Source organism: Zonotrichia albicollis, chromosome 1, assembly GCF_047830755.1.
Source record: "Zonotrichia albicollis isolate bZonAlb1 chromosome 1, bZonAlb1.hap1, whole genome shotgun sequence".
Taxonomy (NCBI): domain Eukaryota; kingdom Metazoa; phylum Chordata; class Aves; order Passeriformes; family Passerellidae; genus Zonotrichia; species Zonotrichia albicollis.
In genome coordinates, this window is record NC_133819.1 from 127,094,083 (window position 1) to 127,116,502 (window position 22,420).

The 22,420-nt window shown below is 35.9% G+C and overlaps 1 long non-coding RNA gene across 1 annotated transcript in view; it reads right to left on the reverse strand.

Annotated features, from left to right (window-relative positions):
- LOC113460379 (uncharacterized) overlaps positions 1-22,420 on the reverse strand; it is a 149,315-nt gene that overhangs the window by 107,966 nt on the left and 18,929 nt on the right. Inside the window, exon 2 of the long non-coding RNA XR_012577263.1 lies at positions 10,386-10,509. This is a non-coding gene — a long non-coding RNA (uncharacterized LOC113460379). The remainder of the gene's footprint in view (positions 1-10,385; positions 10,510-22,420) is intronic.

Below are 22,420 nucleotides of genomic sequence, written 5' to 3' on the forward strand. Positions count from 1 at the left end.
TCAAGACAGCAAAAAATAAAAAGGACTGAACAAGACTTTATTGTTTGGTAAACAGTTTCATGGTATTGAAATTGCTGAAGGAGCCTGGCTGAAGGAAGAGCAAAGGTGATCCAAACTGGGTTGTTTTCTGCCTGCAGTGCCAAGGCCTCCCTGACTCCTGAACCAGGTATCTGGGAGCTCGGAATCTCATGAGATTCCCTACCAACCCTACCCCCCACAAGACACCACCAAATTTGATAATAAAATTTGATAATTAATGACACCTCCTCAGCTACCTCTTATGTGAATGTCCCATGAATGTGGCCTTCCTGGGGTGGGAGGGTTGCAACTGATCCAGTTTGTGTAACAGAGGAGGGGTGTTCACTCCCTCTGACCAGAGGTTACGCCATACAAAAACTCTCCTCCTCCTTCCCCCCTTACTTAGGAGGAAGAGCATGCAAACCTGGTCTCAGCAGATGAGCCTGTGATCTACAGCCTCCTCCACCCCAAACACAGCCAGAGCTGATTTTCAGGACAGCTGCTGAGTTTGGCTTTTTTTTGTAGCGACATTCTCCTCCCTTAGACTTACTTACTTCCTAGACCTGAGATATTTGGACAATTGTGTCATGTCAAGCCACTGAGTTCCCTTAGGTGGCCTATCCCACAGTCCAAAGTTCCAGTCAGGAGACATATTCAGAGAGGGACAGGCTTCAGTGGTTGCAGCTCCTTTGTACAAATTTGCCATAATGGGCAAAAAGTCCTTCGTACCAATGTTTGAGCCATTAGCCATAACATTTCAGTCTCTCACAACCCAGAGTTGGAAGGATGCCATAAAAATCATTCAGTCCTTGTCTAAGACTCCATATAGAACAACCTAAAAGTTAAACCATATATCTTAGATTGTTGCCAAAACATTCTTAGACACTGACAGGATTGAGGCCATGATGTCTATGAGAAGCCTGTCCCAGTTCTTACCCACTCTCTCAGTGAAAAACTTTCAAATCCTTAATGCTGCTCATCCTATATTTCTAAACAAAGACTTGAATTTCAAATGCTTCAAATTCAGGCATACAGCAATAAAGTGATTTATTTCAATCTCTCTGTTCAGATTATATAAAACAAACAGATCCAGTTTGAGTACCATTTTATGCGAGGTGAGAGTTTTAAAATGAGAAACACCACTATACAGGAAATTCTATAAACTAACCCAGACTGGCCCTCCTTTTTGACTTTATGTCTATGATATTCTGGGTAAATACTAGTGTTATACTTTTTTAATTGAGATATTTTCAAAACACTAGAAATTATTTAGACTCTCATTTTTTTGTTAGCTCAATTAATTTCTATATATCTGATCAGAGTCACATTGCAAATCACCAGCCTGCAAAAAAAAAAAGCTAATTTACTTTGATCCCTCCATAGAACCAAATGCTGAAATATCACAAAATTGTGTGACAGAAATTTCTACCTTAGCTCTCACGGTTATCACTGAATAATCAATATTTCAGTGCTCAAGTTTTGTTCCCTACTTTGTTGTCCAGGTTATATATCCCTTTTCATAAGATGATGTTTCCTAAAGAATGAGGTTACTGTGAGTTATATCTTAGTGAGTTTGTATTTTTGTAATATATTCTCATTAATATCAGTTGAATATATTACATTAAAATTTGGAAAATGTTTTTATATGGATCTCTCATCATTTGGGACTCATACTCTGAAAATCATTCTTCAGGCTTGAAACCTTTATGCATTTATGACACTGTGGAACTACAATAGCATCAAGATATCATCAGTGCTTATTACAATCTAATTCAGAAATATGTTACTGGTCAGAACTCAAAGCATGTAGAAAAAAAATTCTCAGAAATATCAGAAATCTGGGATTTACAAGGAGAAAAGGGTAGCATCTGAGAAATCCTTAGAGATGTCAAAGAAGAAAGCAAGTTACTCTGAGTAAAATAAATTCTTTAGTACTCATTTTGTATCTTCTTAAAAATTCCAGTGCTGTTTTAAATATCTTCTTAAACAAATATATATCCTAACATCTAAATAATAACCCACAATACACCTGGGATGGAGTTTAATAAGCTGTCAACTGTCAACTATTCTGACAATACAAGCAATGATTGAACTTTCCTTTTGTTAATATAAGGCTCTGAAATCATTGCTACCAGTCTGCACTTGTGATAAGAAATGCCAGCTTTGCACAACTGTTGTCAGTTTCCCCAGGAGATGTATCTCATTAGTTCCAGGGTTTTGGTGCCTACTGACCTGTTGGAATGGTGTCATTGGAGTCCAAACGAAGTACAGCAGAAAGGACAGTAATACAACTGTGGTCTTATTATAAAACCACATTCAACTTTAAATCCAGAATAATTAGGTTTGTTTTAAGATTGTCTATTCTTAGTGAATTTGTGCCTAAGGGCCTTCAAGTAACTATCAAGGTTGATTAGCCACAAATGAGAGAATACTTCATAAATCAAACATTAAATTCTTTTTTATAATTGCTTTGAGATTTTGAACCAGTTATACAGTTTATTATCAGGGAATTCACAGAAAATAATTTCTGGCTCATCTCTGTGAAAATTGAATTTCTGAAATAGTACTGCTTTTAGATTAAAAATACTACATTCAAATAACAACTCTTACCAATGCTCCTCAAAGCAATTTAGTTTGTTAAATATTTTAACTGAGAAACAATTTGCCATGTAGTACTGTCTGTTTTACTCTTAATATGATGAGCCTTACTGCCAAAATGCTAATTAGGTTCAGCCCATCAGCCACATTTGAGATTAGTTGTATTCCATGTGGCAACCTAACCAAGATTAGGATGATTACTGCAGGACTTAAGCATAACACTCTGTCCCTTCAAGCAAGAGCTTACTCAAGAAAATAAGAAGGAACGTGTGCTTAAAATTTGCTGATGAGCTAGGCTGCTTCTCACAAGTTTTCCATTACTAATGGAATTACCCAAAGCACAAGTCTGAATTTCTCTGATCTTTCAGTCACAGCAGACTCACCCATGTATCAACTGGTAACACTAAAATGGCTAAGAAATATGACCTACATTTTATTGGCCCTGCAAAGAGAAAACCGAAAGGTGACAGTGCATTCTCGTGACATACAAGTGAGTGTTTTCTTCATTATTGTCAGAACTTCCTCAGTCTGGACTCTGCTGCCCTAGAGAAATACTGACAGTCTTAGGGCTTCACTTAAGATTCTACTTGGCAACATCAGAGGATGGCACTGTAAATAATATTCAGAAATATATGTTTTAATTTGATGTTGCCAAACCAGCTCTCTATTCCTGTCCCGCTCCAATCTTCATCATCCCTCATAAATCATCTTTGCAGCCAAGCTCAGGTCTCAAGGAGACATTGACTGAATAATTCCTTCCAACATAAACATCAAAATAAACTGTTCTTTCACAAAGTTCAACATATATAGGACAAAAAAGTCAGAAACTGGGGTGAAAACATTGGATTTGAGCTCACCAATACAGTGTAAGAAAGCTGTCACATCCTGCAAATCATAAAGAATAGGTGAAACCCGAATTACTTAAACTCTACCATTGAAGGAAAATACCATTTCAAATTCCTCTGCCCAAATCTCAGAACACAGCTGATTGCAATGCTTTTGTTTATTGATTATTCAGCATACTTTTTGGCTAATACGTTTTACACCCATGGGACACATCAGCTGGGCATACGTGATCCTTTTTTGCATGGGAATTAGAGCCAACAGATTATATGGGAGCAGTGCAAGTTGGACATCTTTCCCTCAGAGTTATGACAGGCTTGAAAGACAAAAATACCTGTGTGTCTTTCTCAGTTATTGAAGAAACAGTTGGGAAAACTTGATTATGAAGAAAGAACACAAAACCCAGGAGATACTAAGGCAAGTGTCCTGTATGTTTGCATTTCCAGTGCTTGAGAAAATGAAGGACACAGCCGCTGAATAGGTATCATTTGCAATGGTAATCGTGTGTCCCAACTCATGAAGTCCTTCTTAGAGCTTTTAAAGAGACCTCTGACCCACAATTTTCATTCTGCTTCTCTAGGGTATTTGCTATTCTTTTCCCAGGTGATATTGCATATAGGTAAGAAATTATCCATTATTGTTATATAATTGTTATTACTGTAAGAATCTATACAGAGGACAAAGAGCCAGAAAAAGCAATGTACCTGCAAAGTGACCTTGTGCTACCACATATTAAGAATTTTTTACACTGCTCCTTTTTGCTAACATAGATTTAATCTCTTGTTTTTTATCAGTCTGTTTAACATTAGTTTTGTGTGTCACCTGTTAGAAGAACCATAATGAGGTAGGGTAAATGAAAATAAGGACAAATATGCTGATTAATATACTTTATGATACATTGAATCAACATAATTTCATTTTGTTAGTGACAGTTTTATCAGATTGGCTTTTATAATCTAAAATGTTTACATTCACACATCTGCTTGAAAAACTAGTAGATTTTTCATCAAATTTTGTAGAAAAACTTCTGTATTTTTTATTCAGTTTGAAGAGAAAACTGACATTGTTTAAAAGAACTGGCAGGACTGCTTCTCATTGATCTGCAAACTATTTCTCAGATTTTTGAATTTTATTATTATTTTTGAGCTGAATTCAAATATTTTGTGGATAAACACCAAAAAGAGCTCAAAAAAAGTCAATTGTAATACTTGATCACATGTTTTGGCCCATGGGTTTCTTTCAAATTATGCTGTTTCAGCAGGTTCCTTGTGACTTTGTCCAAATACTATCAGCAAGTGGGTGAAAGTGCTCAGGATAGCTTATGGCCACATCCATCATCTTTACCAGCCACATATTACTGACAAAAGAATGTCACAGAAACTTATTTAAAAGCTGGGGAAAAAACTGGATCTAAACAACAGTTCTACAAAGCAGAGAGTACACTCTATAGAACATGCTTACCCCTTCATCTCCAGAGACTTGCATCTAACATTGCTTGTAGCTGTATTATTTGTTTCTTGCCTAAAAATGGAGTCATTGTTATGCTGATATGTTCTAAAAAAAATTAAAATTATAAAAATTAAATTACCCTATAAATAGCAAAAATGTGTGGCTATTCATTTTACCCCCCTTTATCTTGATTAGTGGGTGAACAGTCATTTTGACTGCTCCATATTATAAACCTCTGAGAACTACAGTAAGAGCTATACAGACGAATATAGAGCCTAAGGAGATTCTGGATAGGCTGCAGAGACAGGGTTTTGTTTTGGTGTACGATTAAAGCTTGGGACAGATATGCATAATTCATTATTAGGTCCTGCCAGATACATAATCTATATAGGTGGGTGTAGAGTTTTCAGCTGTTTATTGATATCTGAGTCTCTGCTTTGACTGCAGCCAGGGCAGTGGTAAGACTTGAGAAGGGTTATTTAAATCTCATTTATTCCAGGTGGACCTGAAAATACTGAAATCTAAGGTTTTGGGTGCAGTTTCTTCTAGATATTTTGAGAGATCTCACATTCCAATAAAGACTAATGGTGAATTCCAAAACTTTGACATCATTTACAAAATAGATTCTCTAGTTCCAGGCAGCCTTTGTGTTAGGATATTTCAGAAAACAAGCAAAACCACACCATTGGCAAAACCATCCTTAAGCAGTTTAATAAAATCTCTCTGAGAATTTCAGCTAAAATATGATTGCACTATGAGGAAAATGAGCAGCATTTCTGTTTGTTCGCATTTATAAAGAGGGTGTGGTATCAGCAAATAGAACAGCTCAGACAGTCAAAACTTGAGGCATTGAAGTCAAATTCATACAGTGCTGTACATCAAAATCCTGCCTTGATGATAAGTTCACTTTATAAACAAGTACAATAAATGCAATTGCCTCCACTTTCTACTTTTGGGAAGGAAGAACTATTGTATTTAAAAGTAATGAAAAGAAGATATCAAAAATCATAAAATCATAGCATGACTTGCATTAGAAAGGATCCTAAAGATCATCCCTTCCAGCCCCCATGACACTTTCCACTAGACCAGGTTGCTCAAAGCCACATCCTGGGCTAGAAAAATGGCATGGGGCATCCACATCTTCTCTGGGCACCTGTTCCAGTGCCTCACCACCCTTGCAGTGAAGAATTTCTTCCTCAGGATATCTAATGTAAACCTATCCTCTTTCTGTTACCACTTGCCCCATCAATGCAGGCCCTGGTAAAAAGTTCTATTCACCCTAGACCCTGTTGTCTACCCAGGTAACTTGGTTGAGGGAACTGATGCTGACAATTGTACTACACTTATGTTTGAAAATGCATGCGTGAAATACAACTTTCCTTAGTAAACTAGTAATAATATTACCTTTAAAAGTGACTTGGGAAATTGGCATTTATGGAAAAATCTATAATTTTGCAGTTTTGTTACACATTCAGACACAAATATATATATACACGCGCGCGCGCACACACACACACACACACACACACACACACACACACACACACATTTATATATATATATGTTTTTCAGGATTCTCAGAGGAGTTATGGTGAAGCTACAATTTAGGTGTAGCTATGACATTGGTTTAGTAAATTATGCTGCCCTGTGAGGCTGAATAAATCATTGGGAACATAATGCAGATGCTACTCACTGGGCTATCAAGCCTAATCTTTTTCTGTCTTAGGCAGCCATACCACAGAGGCACATCTAAATATATTAAACTTCACTTTATTATAATTTAGATTTCTTACCTTCCTAATGAAAGTCCACTTCAGAACCATTCTCCTCTGATGGTCAAACCTCTCCTAATATCTAGCTTAACCTTCACGATGGACAGTTGAATTAAAGTGTACATACTTAAATTAAACTAAAAAAAAAAGATCGAACTTTGCAGATAGCAATGCAATTTCCTCAGGAAGCAGCTGGCTCCTGGGCTGGAAAATACTCTCCCCACAGAGATATGGAGTTCACTGTGAGTTAATATACCTGACATGGAGAAGGGCAAATTAGTTTCATATTGCTGTGCTTATAATGCTTTATGTCTTCAAAATGTCTGGGGTATCTCTACCCTGTCCTGAAGATATTTAAGCCTATTATCAAGGCTTGGAATACTTTTCATAAAGCTGCTGGTGTTAAGTATATCTTTTTCACAGACAGCCATATTGTCTGTCTAAATACCATTTGCTCTATCAAAAAAATCCCCAAAGCAACTCTACTCAAAAAGAGATATAATGAAACAAATGTGGTAAAAGAGCTGCAAAAATAGAACCAAAAATATTTGAAAAGTATCTCTGAATCAGTTCAAGTAATATATGCCTTCTAGAACTTAAAAAATGGAATTTAAAAAGGCATTTATGTAACTGAAACAAAGCAAGGCAATATAGCAAGTTTTGTTTATATTTTGATGGTGCAAACCCACCAGCAGAAAAAGGAAAATGGATAAAATCCAAGGAAATCATTGCATATGTTACCTTATTTCTTGCAGTTTTGAATTTGTACTGCATTGATGGACCAGTTAATTAACTCTGTAAAATCGATCTGGATTCAAAATTGTATGTATTTGGTTGTTAAAGATTAAATTGTAAATAATTCATAAAACATGAAAATTAATCAAATAATTCTGACTTTAAAGGCTCTCTTGAGGGAAAACAAATTCTTCACATGGCTGCGTTCTGCTATGCCTCTGACTTTTTATTTATAACCTGGTCCTAGAATTCTACGTACAATGTAAGACAAACTAAGTCTGTTAAAGAAGAAATGTTCCCTTGACTAGGCAGACTATAAACCTCTGTTGACTTATGTATAAATATTAAATCTTTTTATGAGGAAAAAACTACTTTTACCATTTTGCCCCAGTTTTGAACAGCAATAAATTCTAAATTGCATTGATTGATAACTGTTAGATCATTAGAAATAAAAAAAAAGTTATTAATGTATATCCTCTAAAGCTGATTTAGTTTTATTTAAATAATTTTTTCAATGGTTATAGCCTAAAATGAACGATATATCTGTTTTCAATGCACACTTTTTTGGGTTTTTATTGGGGTTTTTTTGGTCACATTTCTCTGACTGTGGATGGACTAGCATTTTGTACAGCAGGGACACTGGAGCTGCATTAACTGGGAATATTTCTTAAGTTTCCTGTACAGACTTATGTTCTAATCTTGACACCGTACCTTTGTAGTATCTCTTTTGGATATAAATTCACAGAAGCTCTGAATATGTATCATAGACTTCGCATACACTTAGAAGCAAATTTTTATATGAGTAATGAAGAGAAAGGATAGATTTCTAGGTTCTGTAGTCAGCTTTATCTGTAGCCTTACTCCCTTCTTTGCAGTCTTCTCAGATCTCTCTAATGAATACACAATAAAGCCAGGTCGCTGAAAAGTCATCTGCCAGATCACCTACTGATTTGAATGGAAGAAAATGGTGTGGATCATAAAGTGGCACTATAAAGCATGAATCACGGAGATATGATAACAGAGACTGCATTCCAAGCTCTGCTCTAAGTTATTTAAATCAGTGCAGCTCAAGTCTCAGTATTGTCTCATTTCAAAAGTCTGTTCTGCCACACAGTCAGAACTAAAATTTTGTTTCAAGGTCATTTTCAGTCAGATTTATTCACATGGAATTTCTGAGATATAACTTTCATACCTAACACTGTCTTATGGAGAAAGAAATTAAGTAAATGTTTAGATGTATAAACTTAATGTTCCTCAATATATTTAAACACATTTACATATCAGAGTAGCATAGATGAGACTAAAACCAGACAGATGAATGTAACACATATCATTAATAAAGTGCAACTTTCACATTGAATGTGAAGCTTGTCCTCTTGTTTTTATTTATTAATTTATCTAAATTTTAAAAAGTCTATTTAGCTAGGAAGCTATTTTCAATATTCTAAACAAGTCCCCAGTCGAAAGGGAAAACATTTTGAAAGGTTTTAAAATAGCAAGCAGATATGTCTTCATTTAAATTATTTCAATTTAAAGCTCTAAACTACTTTACTTTTTATTCCTATGTTAATGCAAATTATCATAAAGTACTTCTCCCAATACTCATCATAATCACAAATCTCTCTATTTCTATAAATTCTATTTCGAGGTCCTCTGTAGTTTACATGGTATTAACATTTTCTGTATTTTAATTTTTAAACTACAATTAAGTTTACTTCAGTTTCTGTCATCATCTCTTTCAACAGTATATTAATTTTCCTATCATGTTACATAGAAGCAAGAATTTTCTTATATTTTTCTCTTTTGTTTCAAAGATATAGGGACTTGTCTTCAGGCCTCAAAGAATGCTATTTTTTTTTTGTATCTTCTATGATAGCTTAATAAATATCCATTCTTGATTTATTATCTGGAAACAATTATTGCCCAACTTTTGTTTTCTGCGCGAGGGCGTATGCGGCCCTAGATCCGGCTAGCACAAGGGGTGAGAAGGCCAACGCCCCTGCGCATAAGAAGCCAGCCCCCCTCGGCGTCTTGGCCTCAGGCTGGGCTGTAGGAAGAGCTCGGAGTGGCGCACGAGAGACGATAAAGGAGGTGACCACTTGCTGGGGGTGAACAGTTGGTTTATTGGGTGATCCGGAGGCACCAATGAGGAGGGGCACCAACCAGCAAAATGGCCCCGAACAGGGGGAGAGACAAGGTTTTAAAGGGAAGGGGAGGAGAGAGGAGGGGAGCCCAGCTATCCAATGGGGAAACTCAAAGGGAAGTACTGAACATAACTGACATACACCAGAAACCAACGAATACAAAGTAAAGGAGGGGCCCCGGGACCACAGCCAACCACAACCCCCAGAGAGGAGAAGGTTCTCGAAACCTGGGAGGAGTGGGGGGTGATTGACTGTGCCCAGGGAGGAGAAAACATCCACTTATAAGGTGGGATGAGGGAGGAGCGGTTCTACAAACTGTAACATTAGCAACTAAAAATAGTATGGTAACTAGGCAACTTAACTGGCAAGGAGGCAGTGGCGGGAAAAACTGGGGAGAGAGGAACCATTTACAAAGAACAAAGGAGGGTACAGTACATAAAATGGGGGAGCAAACTGAGAAACTTATAACACACTACAACAGTTTTCATTTTGAGAGGAAAAAAAATCAGTTTATGTTGGCTCTTATGTGAAAACCAGATAAAGGAAATGCATTTCTTACAAGGCATCATTTATTAGTGTAGTTGGCTTTGGGATTTTCTTGCAATTCTGTTCATTAATTTATATTCTGTTCAAACAAGCTACTCAGTATTATTACTCAGAAATTATTGAACACTTATGACCAGCAGAGATTTCTGCAGCACACAGATGCTACAGCTTTCTGACATTTCCTTTTCAGAGTTTTAAAAGTCATTTAGCTGCTCAGGACAATCTCCTGTCTCTTTACAGTTCATTGTAGCTGTGACCAGGGAGATTTCTTCTCACTTACCTGTTGGCACAAATTTGAAGGCAGTGACAGGAGCAGTGAGACCAGCCCCGCTACGCTGGCAACCTTTGGTCATGGAGCTGTCCATGCTCAACCAGCCTGAGCTTTCTCCAGAACGATGCCCTGCCTGGACAAATGTGGAAGGAGAACACAGGGGAAAAGAGGGAACAGAAACCTTATGGCACAACTGGAAATAAAAGAGCTTGTCTTGTCTAGACAGGGAATACAAAAAGGCTAAGATTGCATATGGTTACTGTCATCTCACACAGAGCAGGAGGGACACACTGAAGGGCTATTGCAAATAAAAGCCAACATCAGGTACAAACTGGCCACAAATTATTTCAGAAGTTAAAGAAATGTTATAATATCATTCCTAAACCTTACACTTTCACTGTCAAATTTCATTATCTATAAAATTTTCAGTGCAATAACACCAGGACAAACCTGAAGTTTTTCTTTAGATTGAAGATGATTTTCAGATGGAATTTGTATGTTGTGGTGCTTGAGATAGAAAAGCACTGAACTGGCACTACATGTCTCCTCTGCTTCTATATTCCCAAATGATCTCAACTGACCTCTCCAAATGGTATAGGATTAATTGAATTTTTTCTGTCATTTCACAGAGTCTTTTAAACGGTAGGTGGTGTGATTTGATAGATTGGCCCTCAATGTGGCTGGCACCAGGAAGATCTGAGTGCCATGAAAAAGTTTGCAATGATCACAGACCTTCAGAGATCACAGACCTGAAAAAGTCTTCAAGTAACAGGAAAAGAGATTGTTGCCTTATTTGGTTTTGTGAACTCTTCTATGTACTAGAGGTCTGATATAATTTTGTTTTTCCTTGATTCTTGAGGTTAGACAGTGCATTAAGCTTTCTTACATAATTTTTCCCTGAGGTTCATTTGACTCATTCAGTTTGCTCAACTCACATTTGAAGTACAACTACCAATTGAAAACACAATTTTTCATTTGGAGTCTTAGGAGCACCTTGAAAAAGGACTCTCATTTTTTTTTACACCAGTGAAATTTTAATGCTGTACGAGAATGAGGAGTTCACTTTTCATTTTCCTTTGACATCTACTTTATAACTCTTTTACTTGTCCAGTAAACATCTTGAGGAAGGATATCTTAAATGTTTACATAATGCCTAGCAGAAACTGCTCCAATACCCAGTTGTATGTTCTAAGAAATCTGAAATACATGTAAAGACCTTGTAAATGGCTGTTATTTCTATTACTGCTAATGGACAGCATGCTTCAAAGTTATTTAGACATTTAAAAACTACTTTTCTCAAAATTAACTAGAAATTCCAAGGTCTTAGCTCTCCAGTAAGACCTGCCATAATTTTAAAAATGGGCACAGAGTATACAGTGAGAAATTATTCCAGCACACTGGATAAAGACCTCTGCATGCCTGATGTCATGTTCATTGAGCTAATTTAGGTTTCACAAATTACCATAACATTGTGTATCAATTTACTTTGTCTCATCTTAGAGCTGCTGTTTTCCATGAAAGAAGTGGATAGGCAGAGTAAAACCTCTTAAACATCATGACAAACCAGGAACAGAATCCATAACGTTGGAAAAGACCTCCAACATCATCAAGTCCAGCCTTTGGCTGAACACTGCCATGCCAACTAGACTAGAGCACAAATTGCCATGTCCTGCTGTTTCTTGAACACTTCCAAGGATGGTGTGTTCCACCACCTCCCTAGGCAGCCTGTTCCAACTACCATTTCAGTGAAGAAATTCTGCTTGAACCTCCCCTGGTGCAACTTTAAGACTTTATCCTCTTAGCCCATCCTTATCACTGGTTGCCTGGGAGAAGAAACCAAGCCTTTCCTTGTTACAGCCTTCTTTCAGGTAGCTGTAGAAAGCAATAAGGTCCCCCCTGAACCTCCTTTTCTCCAGGCTAAACAGCCCCAGTTTCCTCAGCCACTCCTCATATGTCTTACTCTCTCTATAAGCCTGTGAATTCAATATCCCCTATAATTTGAGATCACTGAATCTCAAATAAAGGGTGAGCAGAAATGGTGGCAGGAAGATCATAATGAACCAAAAATTTTAAAAGAGCTATGTTTTCCATTTTCTTTGAGTTAGTGATATGTGCTTCTGACTTTAAAAAGAAAGAATATTGTACTTATCAAAAACCTCTAATTATTAATAATGGAGGAAAAATAAGAATTTAATCTAGAGAAAAATTTCTTTAAATGATTGTCATTATTTCTTTAAGTAGTGGTAGGTTTTTCATAGCAATGTGACTAAAGGATCTATCACAATCCTTATCTTCTAATTCCCTATTTTTATAAGTTTGTGTCACACTATTACTGTTATTTAAAAGCAGAAGTTGGCATTTAATTGCTTAATAATTACTCAGTTGTAGAGCGTTTGTAAAGATTAATGACAGACTGACAGACATTGATTATCCTCTATGTAGTCAAGGTTACACTGCACAGAACAAAAGTGGAATATGAAGGTACAGGAGATCTATTCATTTCCCTCTATTCCCAAAGAGTGTCACTACATTTACATAAATATTTGTGTGTATATTTGTGTACACACATGTCCATGCTTACAGGCATAAAATGATTTTCTGCTAGTAGCAGTGCAGTCATCCCAACAGTGATGACAGTGTAGATTTGTTTGCCATCTGTGCAAGTCACAAGCCTTTATTCTCACAAGAAAGAGGTCTACAACAGGTAAAAATACCAGCGCATAAATACTGTTTATTGCTATAGTGAAGTAGCACCAACATCATGCAAGAAAAGAATATTAAAGATATAAAAAAGAAATATAAATTAAAATAAAACTAAAAAAATTAGTAGATGTGGCTTGAGGTGTTATTAAAACATAATTCATCATAGATAAGGGAACTTTGACATGGTAAAAGCAGTAGAATGGAATGAAGTTCCACATTTCTGCACTGTCCACTGTCATCTGAGCACCCTGATTAGTACCAAAACTGCCTTCAAGTCACAGGTTTCTCTTTTTCACTCACATAAATCAAGATCAAAAAAGTTCAGGACCTTAAGACTTCAAAAATCTATTCCTTAATAATTTCAAACAGCAACATCCTGTCTATTCCACATGTTCATGGAGCATTGGAAAAAATCTTTCAGTGGGAAAATTTCTGCTTTGTGGGACCAAAGAAAGATTTAGAATTGTACAGTTAAGTTTTGACAAGACGGAGAAGGATGTGTACCAGGTTTCTTATTTATAATGATACTAAAGACAGTCCTTTTTCTGTATCATAGTGATTCAATCATAATGATTTTTTTGCATAGTATACATAATGTTTATAAGTGAATGCATGCATGTATATATACAACATATGTATGGTAGGTATTATACTTAAATATATACAAACATGCACTATATGTTATACTATATGCCATGTATTATACTACAAGGGTGATTATAATTATTATTGCATACAAATAAACAAAATTGCAAATAAGCAAAACATTTATATCCTAAATTTTTTTGTTCAGACTCAGATCTGTTTCAGTCATAAAATCTCCCTAACACAGAGTTATTTTTTGAGACTCTCCACTGTGAATTACTTCACTTTTAGAAGATAATTTCACCAATTTAAATATAATGATATGAGTAATGATTTCAGGAGGACTTTTAGGCAGGAAATTATGACACCAGCCATCCACTTTAGCCAACTGAATGAGGTATTGTACTGCTTTCAAGGCGAAGCACCTGGAGTGCTCTGCTCCCTTTATCTCAGTCCTTAAACTTTCAGGATTAAAGGGTTTTGTCCTAACTTGTTTCATTTAAAAACAGGCTTTAAAGCTCCTAGTGCAAAATTTATTACTGAAATATTGGGGTCTAACCTTCTTCCACTATTACAACTTAAAACAGATATGCTAACACTAAAAGTAATTGCAATGGGAGTTTGTGGGAAAAAGATCTCTCAGTTCAGACCTGGCAGAGATTGACTCTTACAAAGGTATATTTCTGTTAACTTTCCCAGAGACATTCCAGATTAACAGATGTAGAAGTGGCGCAACACAAGGAGATAACTCCCATCAAACTCAAAGGCTTAACCTCTTGGTTAAAGTGATGTTAATGAAGGAGTCAAACTGAGCATCTCCTTTTCCACTCTCCTTTCATATCTGTGTTGGGTTAATGTAAGAATAATAGCAGCATATTATTCTTTCACACAGAACTATGTATGTCCCCAATACTACTTTTGCTTGAACATGGCTAGACTTTTTTGACTGAAATTTTAATTTGAAAGGGTGTTTGAGGTATTACATGCCCTTTGTACTAGCAAAAGGACAGATGAAAGGGGACTCTCTCACTCTAGGTGAAGTCTTGTTTGTTTTCATAACCCTTATGCTGCCTACCCCTTGAAGACATCAGGATGGCAGGCAGAACACAGGGGCAACTACAGCTCTGACTGGCACAGGGGTCTCTGGCCTGAAAGGGGCTTTTGAGGGGGTTCAAGGGGCTGAGGGTGCTCCTTGCTGGTTCTCTCCAGCATCCCAGAGCCTTCTCTTGAGAGCTGCACCACCAGCCTGGTCCCTGACCCATGGTTGTGGGCCCTCACCCTGAGGAGGGCCCTGTGTCCTTCTGTCCTCTTCAAGGCAGCTTCTCCAGCCTGTGCTTACCCCCCTGCAGGGCTGCCCTCCTCCCCCTCAGTGTGAGCTGCCTTTCTGTCCTCTCCAAGCTGGATTCATGCCCAGCTTGGTGAAAGGGTGGGTTTTGTGAAGCATTAGTCCTTCTCAGAAAACTATATAAATGTAAGTGTTCAGGATTTAGACCAATGCTCCTGCTCACAGCACTCAGATGTGTGATCAGCCTATGTTTGGCTGATTGCCTGATTGCTTATGCCAAGAAGGTCTGGAAAGATGGGAACAACATTTATTGAGATTTTAAAAGAACTTCTACTTCCACCAGCTCCAAACAGAAATATACCATCTTACAGTGCTACATTTCATTCATACAGAAAAAGAATTCTGGCTTCTCTGGGTTTTTTTCTGCAGTAAGTTAATCTTTCTCAGATAAAAGTTTTCAATAAATGTGTTGACATGCAGGTGATACTGCTCCATCCTCCATGTGGATGATGTGTTGAACATGAGCATGATGCACATGCAGCCACCATGTGAAGTGTGGACTCCATCAGCACTGCCGTAGCAGCACCTGTAGAAGTAGTAGCAGTATTTTCTCCAGAGAGTATTTTTTCCCAGAGAATACAGAACTGAAGAATGCCATTCTCTGTCTTTAGCCATTCCTAAATACAGCTCCAATGTGCTCTCTTACACCTCAGTCCAGCAAAAACTGGATTGTCCCACTTCTGGATTTTTGCTATAGTTAACAATTGAATGCTTTATTCTGACAGAAAATAAAGTAATCTAACCTCGAGGTACAATTACAATTAAACATATCAGTTTATGAAAAATGGGCATTGCAAGTGACCAAACAGAATATAGAGATGTTTTGCTGAAAATCGTATATGTTAATTGTAAATGTTCTGGTAATGTTTCATATTAAAACAGTATTTCCATAATCTCTCCTATTATTGTTCAGGAGATGGACACTGGTAAAACTATCTCAATATATGTCCAGCAGCTAACAAAATAGCTTGTTAGCACAACAGGCTAGCCCAAGAATTCTCTAAAAGAAATATCTTCAGAAATTACTAGCCTTCTGGAATTAGCAGTCATCCTCTATTATAGCCCATATATCACAGCTGCAATGTACTTAATGTTCATCTAAGCTTAGTTCATCACATCTCCTTCTGTTATAGTCTGAAGTGCAGCTGCTGTATTTTTAATTTTTTTTTAGTGAGTTCCCTAATTTACTGCAGGATTCTCATTACTTCAGTATGTCATGTATTGTTGATTTTTGTCTGCTTTTTTGCATGCAATTCATCTTCCTGTAGCTCCATTCATGATCTATGAGGCAAATGATTTCACCTGTCAGCTTGCAGCGCCTCACAGATCTGCTGCAAATGAACACATGGGAGGCTGAGGTGAAGAAGCAGTCTGTGATTTGCTTGTTCCTGGGCTGTATCTAAGCTGTGCACAATTCTTCTCCATTTATATTGAAAGTGGTTGTTTCGTTCTCTGGTTCAATAAAGCAAAATGTCTGTATGAAGTGCTAGTTTGCTGCTGTGTTGCATGCAGTGTTGAAAATAAGCAAAAGAAAATCAGATATCTTTCCTGTATATAAAGCTTGCAGGAATATTGCTGTGCTAAATATAGCTGAAACACAGAGCTCTGGATGTGACAGTCTTAATATGATCACCACGTTTTAGGGGCTGCAACTGAGAGCTGTCTGTGTTTTGTTGGAGAGCATATGGGTTGTTATTTCAGATACTGCCAGTGATATGACTGTGTGTTTATATATATACAGAACCAGGTGAAAATGTTTCTTTATATTCTACAAACCTATTCTGAAATTATTTCATGAGTGAGTCCAGAACTATGGGGGAATATATTCTTCTATCAGAATAGACAAAAGCAGGGTTTACAGGGCATTACTGTGTATTCCTATTCTAGCTTTTCTGTAGTAAATAGACATTCACCACAAAATTCCCTTAATCTTCTTTCAGAGATATTTTATTACTTTATTTCAGAAAAAATAATTATATACTCTTTGAAATAAGACTAAAAAGTTTCTTGTTCCAAATCCCCTCAGAGTGTCTTACTCTCCTTCTAGGTTCTAGACAGAAGGACTTGTGACTCTTGCCCAATAAACATTTTGCTGGTGGCACAAAATCCAACACAGTGCTCTTTTTGGCTTCTTAGCTTGTTTGAGTACTTCTTGTGAATAAGACTTTTCCCACTGGCTGTCCTGACCATGATTCTGGCTTTTTTTGCTGATGGTGGTGGTGAGTTTTTGTTTTGTTTTGGTTTTAGTTGTTTTTTCCAGTTCTGAAAAGTAATTTTGCTGAGGATATATATTTTTCTCCATCCAGACTGGCTTTTATGGCTAGGTAAAGCAATAAAAACTGCATTACAGAAGTGCTGATTTGCCACAGGTATAATTTTAATAAAGTCAGAAAGACTTCTGTGTTTTTACATAATTCAGGCAATATATATGTGCAGTATATGTCAAACACTGTGGCATAGATTTGACAGAGGCAATAAGTTGTAATTCTGATACCATCTAATGCCTGGTGTTTAAAGAGACAATCAACCACTCACCAGAAAGTCTCTGTCACATAAGATCTGCTATGTAGGTCTATATGTACCTGTCTGTGCTTATGGCACTTATCTGCTTCCTTCAGGGAGACAAATCTTGTCTTTAAAATACAGAGTTATCAGTGCTTTGAGTGGTACAGAAATACAAATACTATTGTCAAAATTTTACTGTGATTGATGTTTATTGCACCTGCCTACTGCCAAGCAAAATCCAAAGTCATTATTTTCTTGAGTAATTTTCCAGTACTATCATAATACTTGAGCAGAAATTGAATAAAAAAAAGTGAAATTCTTTTTTTAGTACATTATACAAAGATGTAGTAATGGACTTAGTAATGTTGAAATAAGAATATGCTTCACAATGTTTTATTTGTAATTTGCCTCTTTGTGTGATCATGCCATCTAAAACTCACCCATAAGAAGTTCTCATCAGTCTTACCCAACTACTGAACACCCTGCCAAGCTCAAAGATAAGTCCTTCTTGTGCCATTGCTCCACCCTCTAAAATTTTGTTGAAGAGAGAGGTTCAGTTCCTTCTTCTTGAAAACAAGAATTGTGAGAACCCTGTGATTATCCATTTCTTCTGGTAGCAGCAAGTTAGCCAGTCACCAGACAGGTACATTCAGGAGGAAAGAAAAAATTGATATTTACCAGTTCTATCTCTATGCAAGAATATTCCCTGTAGTATGGTGGGGTGCCTTACAGGGAGTTTAGAGGCAAGGTACCACAAACCTCCAGGACACCAATGTTCACTGTTTTGACTATTTATGAACAATCACAATTGAACAGGATCATTTGTTGAATACAAAACACTTTTCAGAAACAGTCCAGAGACATTTACAATATTTTCAGTGTAAAGGTTTTGATTGAGAACAAACACTCAGGAGAGAAAGGCTTGCATCAAAAGATTGACCTTTTCAACATGAGGCAAAAATTTTGACACACTTCCAGTTTGAAGTGGCATTTAAAAGGTTTTGTTTTCGTGCCAATGCAGAACAAAAAATCTGGAACTTGAAAACTGTTAGTAAACCAAAGCACTATTTTCTAGCAAGCTTTACTTCTTGCTTTTGACTAGAATAACTTAAATATTTAAAGAGATTTGGGTGTAATAACACAAAAATTGATCATTTATATAATAGTTTCTTATGTAATTTGTAATTTCATTATTAATATAAAACATTTCTTAGAATCTATCAAGTCACTTTGTCATTAATCTTTTTTTTTATTTTTAAAAAAGCAACATCTATTGCTTAGATTGATGTAAGGCTGACAATACATATTATGCATGAATATTTTAGAAAACTGAATGACAACTTAACCATACAATTGGACAGACACATAATCTAAATAATTGTTGCTCAAATAAAAAAATTTCAGGCGTAATGGTTTGTAACACTCTTTTCTAGTTTTTTTAGCCTTTTAGTAGTCTTTTTGTAGTTTTATACTAGATGAAATCCATTTACTGAACTGGGGATTCCTAAGTCTTTAAAAAATACATCAGAACAGTCCCAGCTGAATGTAGCATTTAGTCATCATTGATTTCTGTGCCGGGATCATCAAAACGCATGAACTGAAAAGATCAGAGTTTCCAAATCTTACCTAGAATATGCAAGTGTACAATTAGTGCTAATAAAATGAAAAAGACATTTCAAATGGTTTCCACAGTACTTGTAAAAATACATTTAGAAGAAAGGAAATCTCATAGAGTCACATTTCCATACATTTTTTTTTTCTTCTATTTGTCATAATTTCATGCACCTTATTATCAAAAAATTATACTTATTACAAACACTGCAATAATGAACCTTGATTTAGACTTGCAATAGGGGAATGTGTCATTCAATTAAATGAAACCCTAAGAAAAGTGTTTTTATTCATATTTATCTTGATGAATTAATTTACTATTTTTTTTCACCTTGCAAGGGTATCAAGAGTCCTCAGTACCTATTCTGGACCCAGTTTCATGGATGCCGCTTGAAAAAAAACAACTACAAAATATGGAATATGGATAGTTTGGAAAAATAAAATCTAGACAGCAGACACAAGCTATGCAATAAACACTTTCTTTTACTGACTTCACCACATACTTGGTCTTTAATCTTGATAAAAAGATCACTCATATAAACTTTATGAGTCTGTATGAAATGGTTCCATATTTTTCTATATATATAATTTAGGTCCCAAAAGTGTCATTGTAAAGATGCATCAAAGAAATCATGGGTGCAGAGACACTTCAACCACATGTATGCGAGGAGGATAACCTCGGGTATCAAGATCTCAGAAATTCAAAGATGAAGAGCAGGTGCCATGAATCTGCTAAAACCCAAGAGCAGCAGCGACCTTTGCTGACCCTCAGGTCTGCCATGGAAATTGCACAATTACACAGCTTACTAGAGTTAACCTACTTGGTTGTAAACATGACCAAATTTTAACTTACCCAAACCATGTAGAAGCTTCTATCAGTCACTGCTAAAATAAATAATGTAATATTTAGGTAATAATTCCCACAGGAAAGATAATGGAGACAGTCCAACACTTCTTTCTTAGCGCACTTCGACTTGTACAAGAAAAGGAGCTGAAAAAGACTCTAACTTTCAGAAATTAACAACCATCATGGAAAAATTTGGTGACCCAATTACAGTGAATGCACTTCAAAGCTAGAAAACATTTTACACTGTAATTGTAAAGTTGTTCTTAATAAATTTTTTTTTCTGAAACAACCCTTGGACATGACAGAAACCCCCAAACCCTTTTTGGAACTGTTTGATTTTTTTTTTTTTTAATACATTCTACATTAGAAATCTACATAAAATCATGTGTAAACAGCAGTTTTTAAATGTCAATATGCCTGAGACAGAAGTTTCTCTGCATGTCATTGCTGAATTTTAATTTTTTTAAACAAGTCCCTTAAGAAAACATTACAATTGTCAATTTTAGTAATTTAATCTATTGCAACACCTAGATACTCTGAACAGGATCATACTATAGCAAACAATCCATCCTGATCTTTGGAACTTTTTGTCATTCTTTGACAGCCTGGTTAGTAGATGTTTATGCTTAATGTAAACTTGAGTTCTTTGAGCAATTAGTAGAAGAGATTCAATACTCTAATAATTGATCTTATTCTTATTTTAGAAAAATAAGAAGATAGATATCAGCATTTTTTCCAGCTAGTTGGTTTATAGGTGTATTTTCAGGATAGGAAACCATTTGTTTATAAATGTTTTGGATGAAAATAAATTCACTAAGAAACAAAAATTAAAATACAATTTATAACATTTGTGAAAAGGTTTGTAAGAATTCCTGTATTGACATTTTACATTTTTAATTTTTTAATGTGAATGCATGAAGAGATGAAATGACACAAACAATACAGTTAATATAAGATAGAGCCAGTTCTGTTTTTCAGTCTAAAATGTCTGTAGCACTGGAATGAACTTTGAGCCCTCGGTAATTTTATAAAAGGTAAACAGTTGAATTTTTTTATATATATATATATATATATATATATATATATATATATATGCATATAATCTATAATAAATATGTAATACTAAATATATAATACTAAATATATAATATATATTATATATTATATATTGTATATTATATATTATTATATATTATATATTATATATTATATATGCATTGTATATAATGTATATGATATATATTATATATTATGTATATTATATATATTATATATGTTATATATGCTATATATATAATATATATTTATATATTCACAAGCAGAAAATTCTCAGCATTGTTGTTTATTTTTAAAAAGACAAGGACAACTAAGATCTCTCTAATATATCTTTTTTAAGTGGTCTTTATTCCTGAAATATTCAGAAAATTCAAAAATAAATTTGATGCGTGCCAAAGGGATATGGGTATGCAAGATGTGTGTTGCAGAATATGTCCTTCCCCTCTTGTCTTTTGCTAGCTTTTCAACTTCTTCCAAATGTTTTATTCTACTCATAGAGAAAGTGAAACAGACAGAGAAAAGGAGAGGGCAAGCCTTGATTTTTAGACACTGTTCTGTAAGGATTGGTGCAATGTAGGACATTTGTTTTGTAAGAACATCTGGTTAAAAGGCCAAGGCAAGGAATAGGAAAGGCAAAGAAAACAAGAAACACATATAGACTCGTGAAGGGAGTAGGTAATGAAATCTGCCAATGCCACAGGCTCCATCCTTGTATGGGCCATCCATTTAAGTGTCGGTCATTCTTCTGGGTCCCTTCCAACTCCAACTATTCTGTGATTCTGTGAAAACCAGAGTTGCTAGATGGGCTGCTAAAGGCACAAGACCTCTGGTGACTTTGGGCAGATCAATCACAACTTTGTAATTGGTTAAAAAGGAAATTTGAGTATCCTGAATTTGGTTTGAAAGAAAAAACTTACTATAGGATATTAATAATTTTTTTTTATTAAATGCTTGAAGGGATTATGGGAATTTGTTAAATTGATTATAGACAACTTAGAAGGATCAAATATTAGAAAAAAATGGAGAGAGGCTATTGTAGAAGGCAGTCTCATGTCAACAGACTACACTTGCATGTTTTCTGTCTGTGATCATGGTATGGTCTCTCCTTGCTTCTTGGTAAATTCCTGTTTCTGTCCTTACAGAGATCTGAGTGAGTGCTCATCCTCTTTTATGTGTGTGTGTGAGGTGCTAGCAAACTCAACTCAGACTAACTGGGGAGAAGTTTAGCTGGCTGGTGTTGGACTTGGATATGAGTGGAACCAGGCCTGGGCCAGGCTGGAAAAGACTGAGGGCTTTGTGTCATTTATATGAGTGTTATTTGTACGTATTGGATGCATCTAATAGTCCTATCTACACTTGCCTGCTGCTGATCAGTCATGTCTATTTGCATGT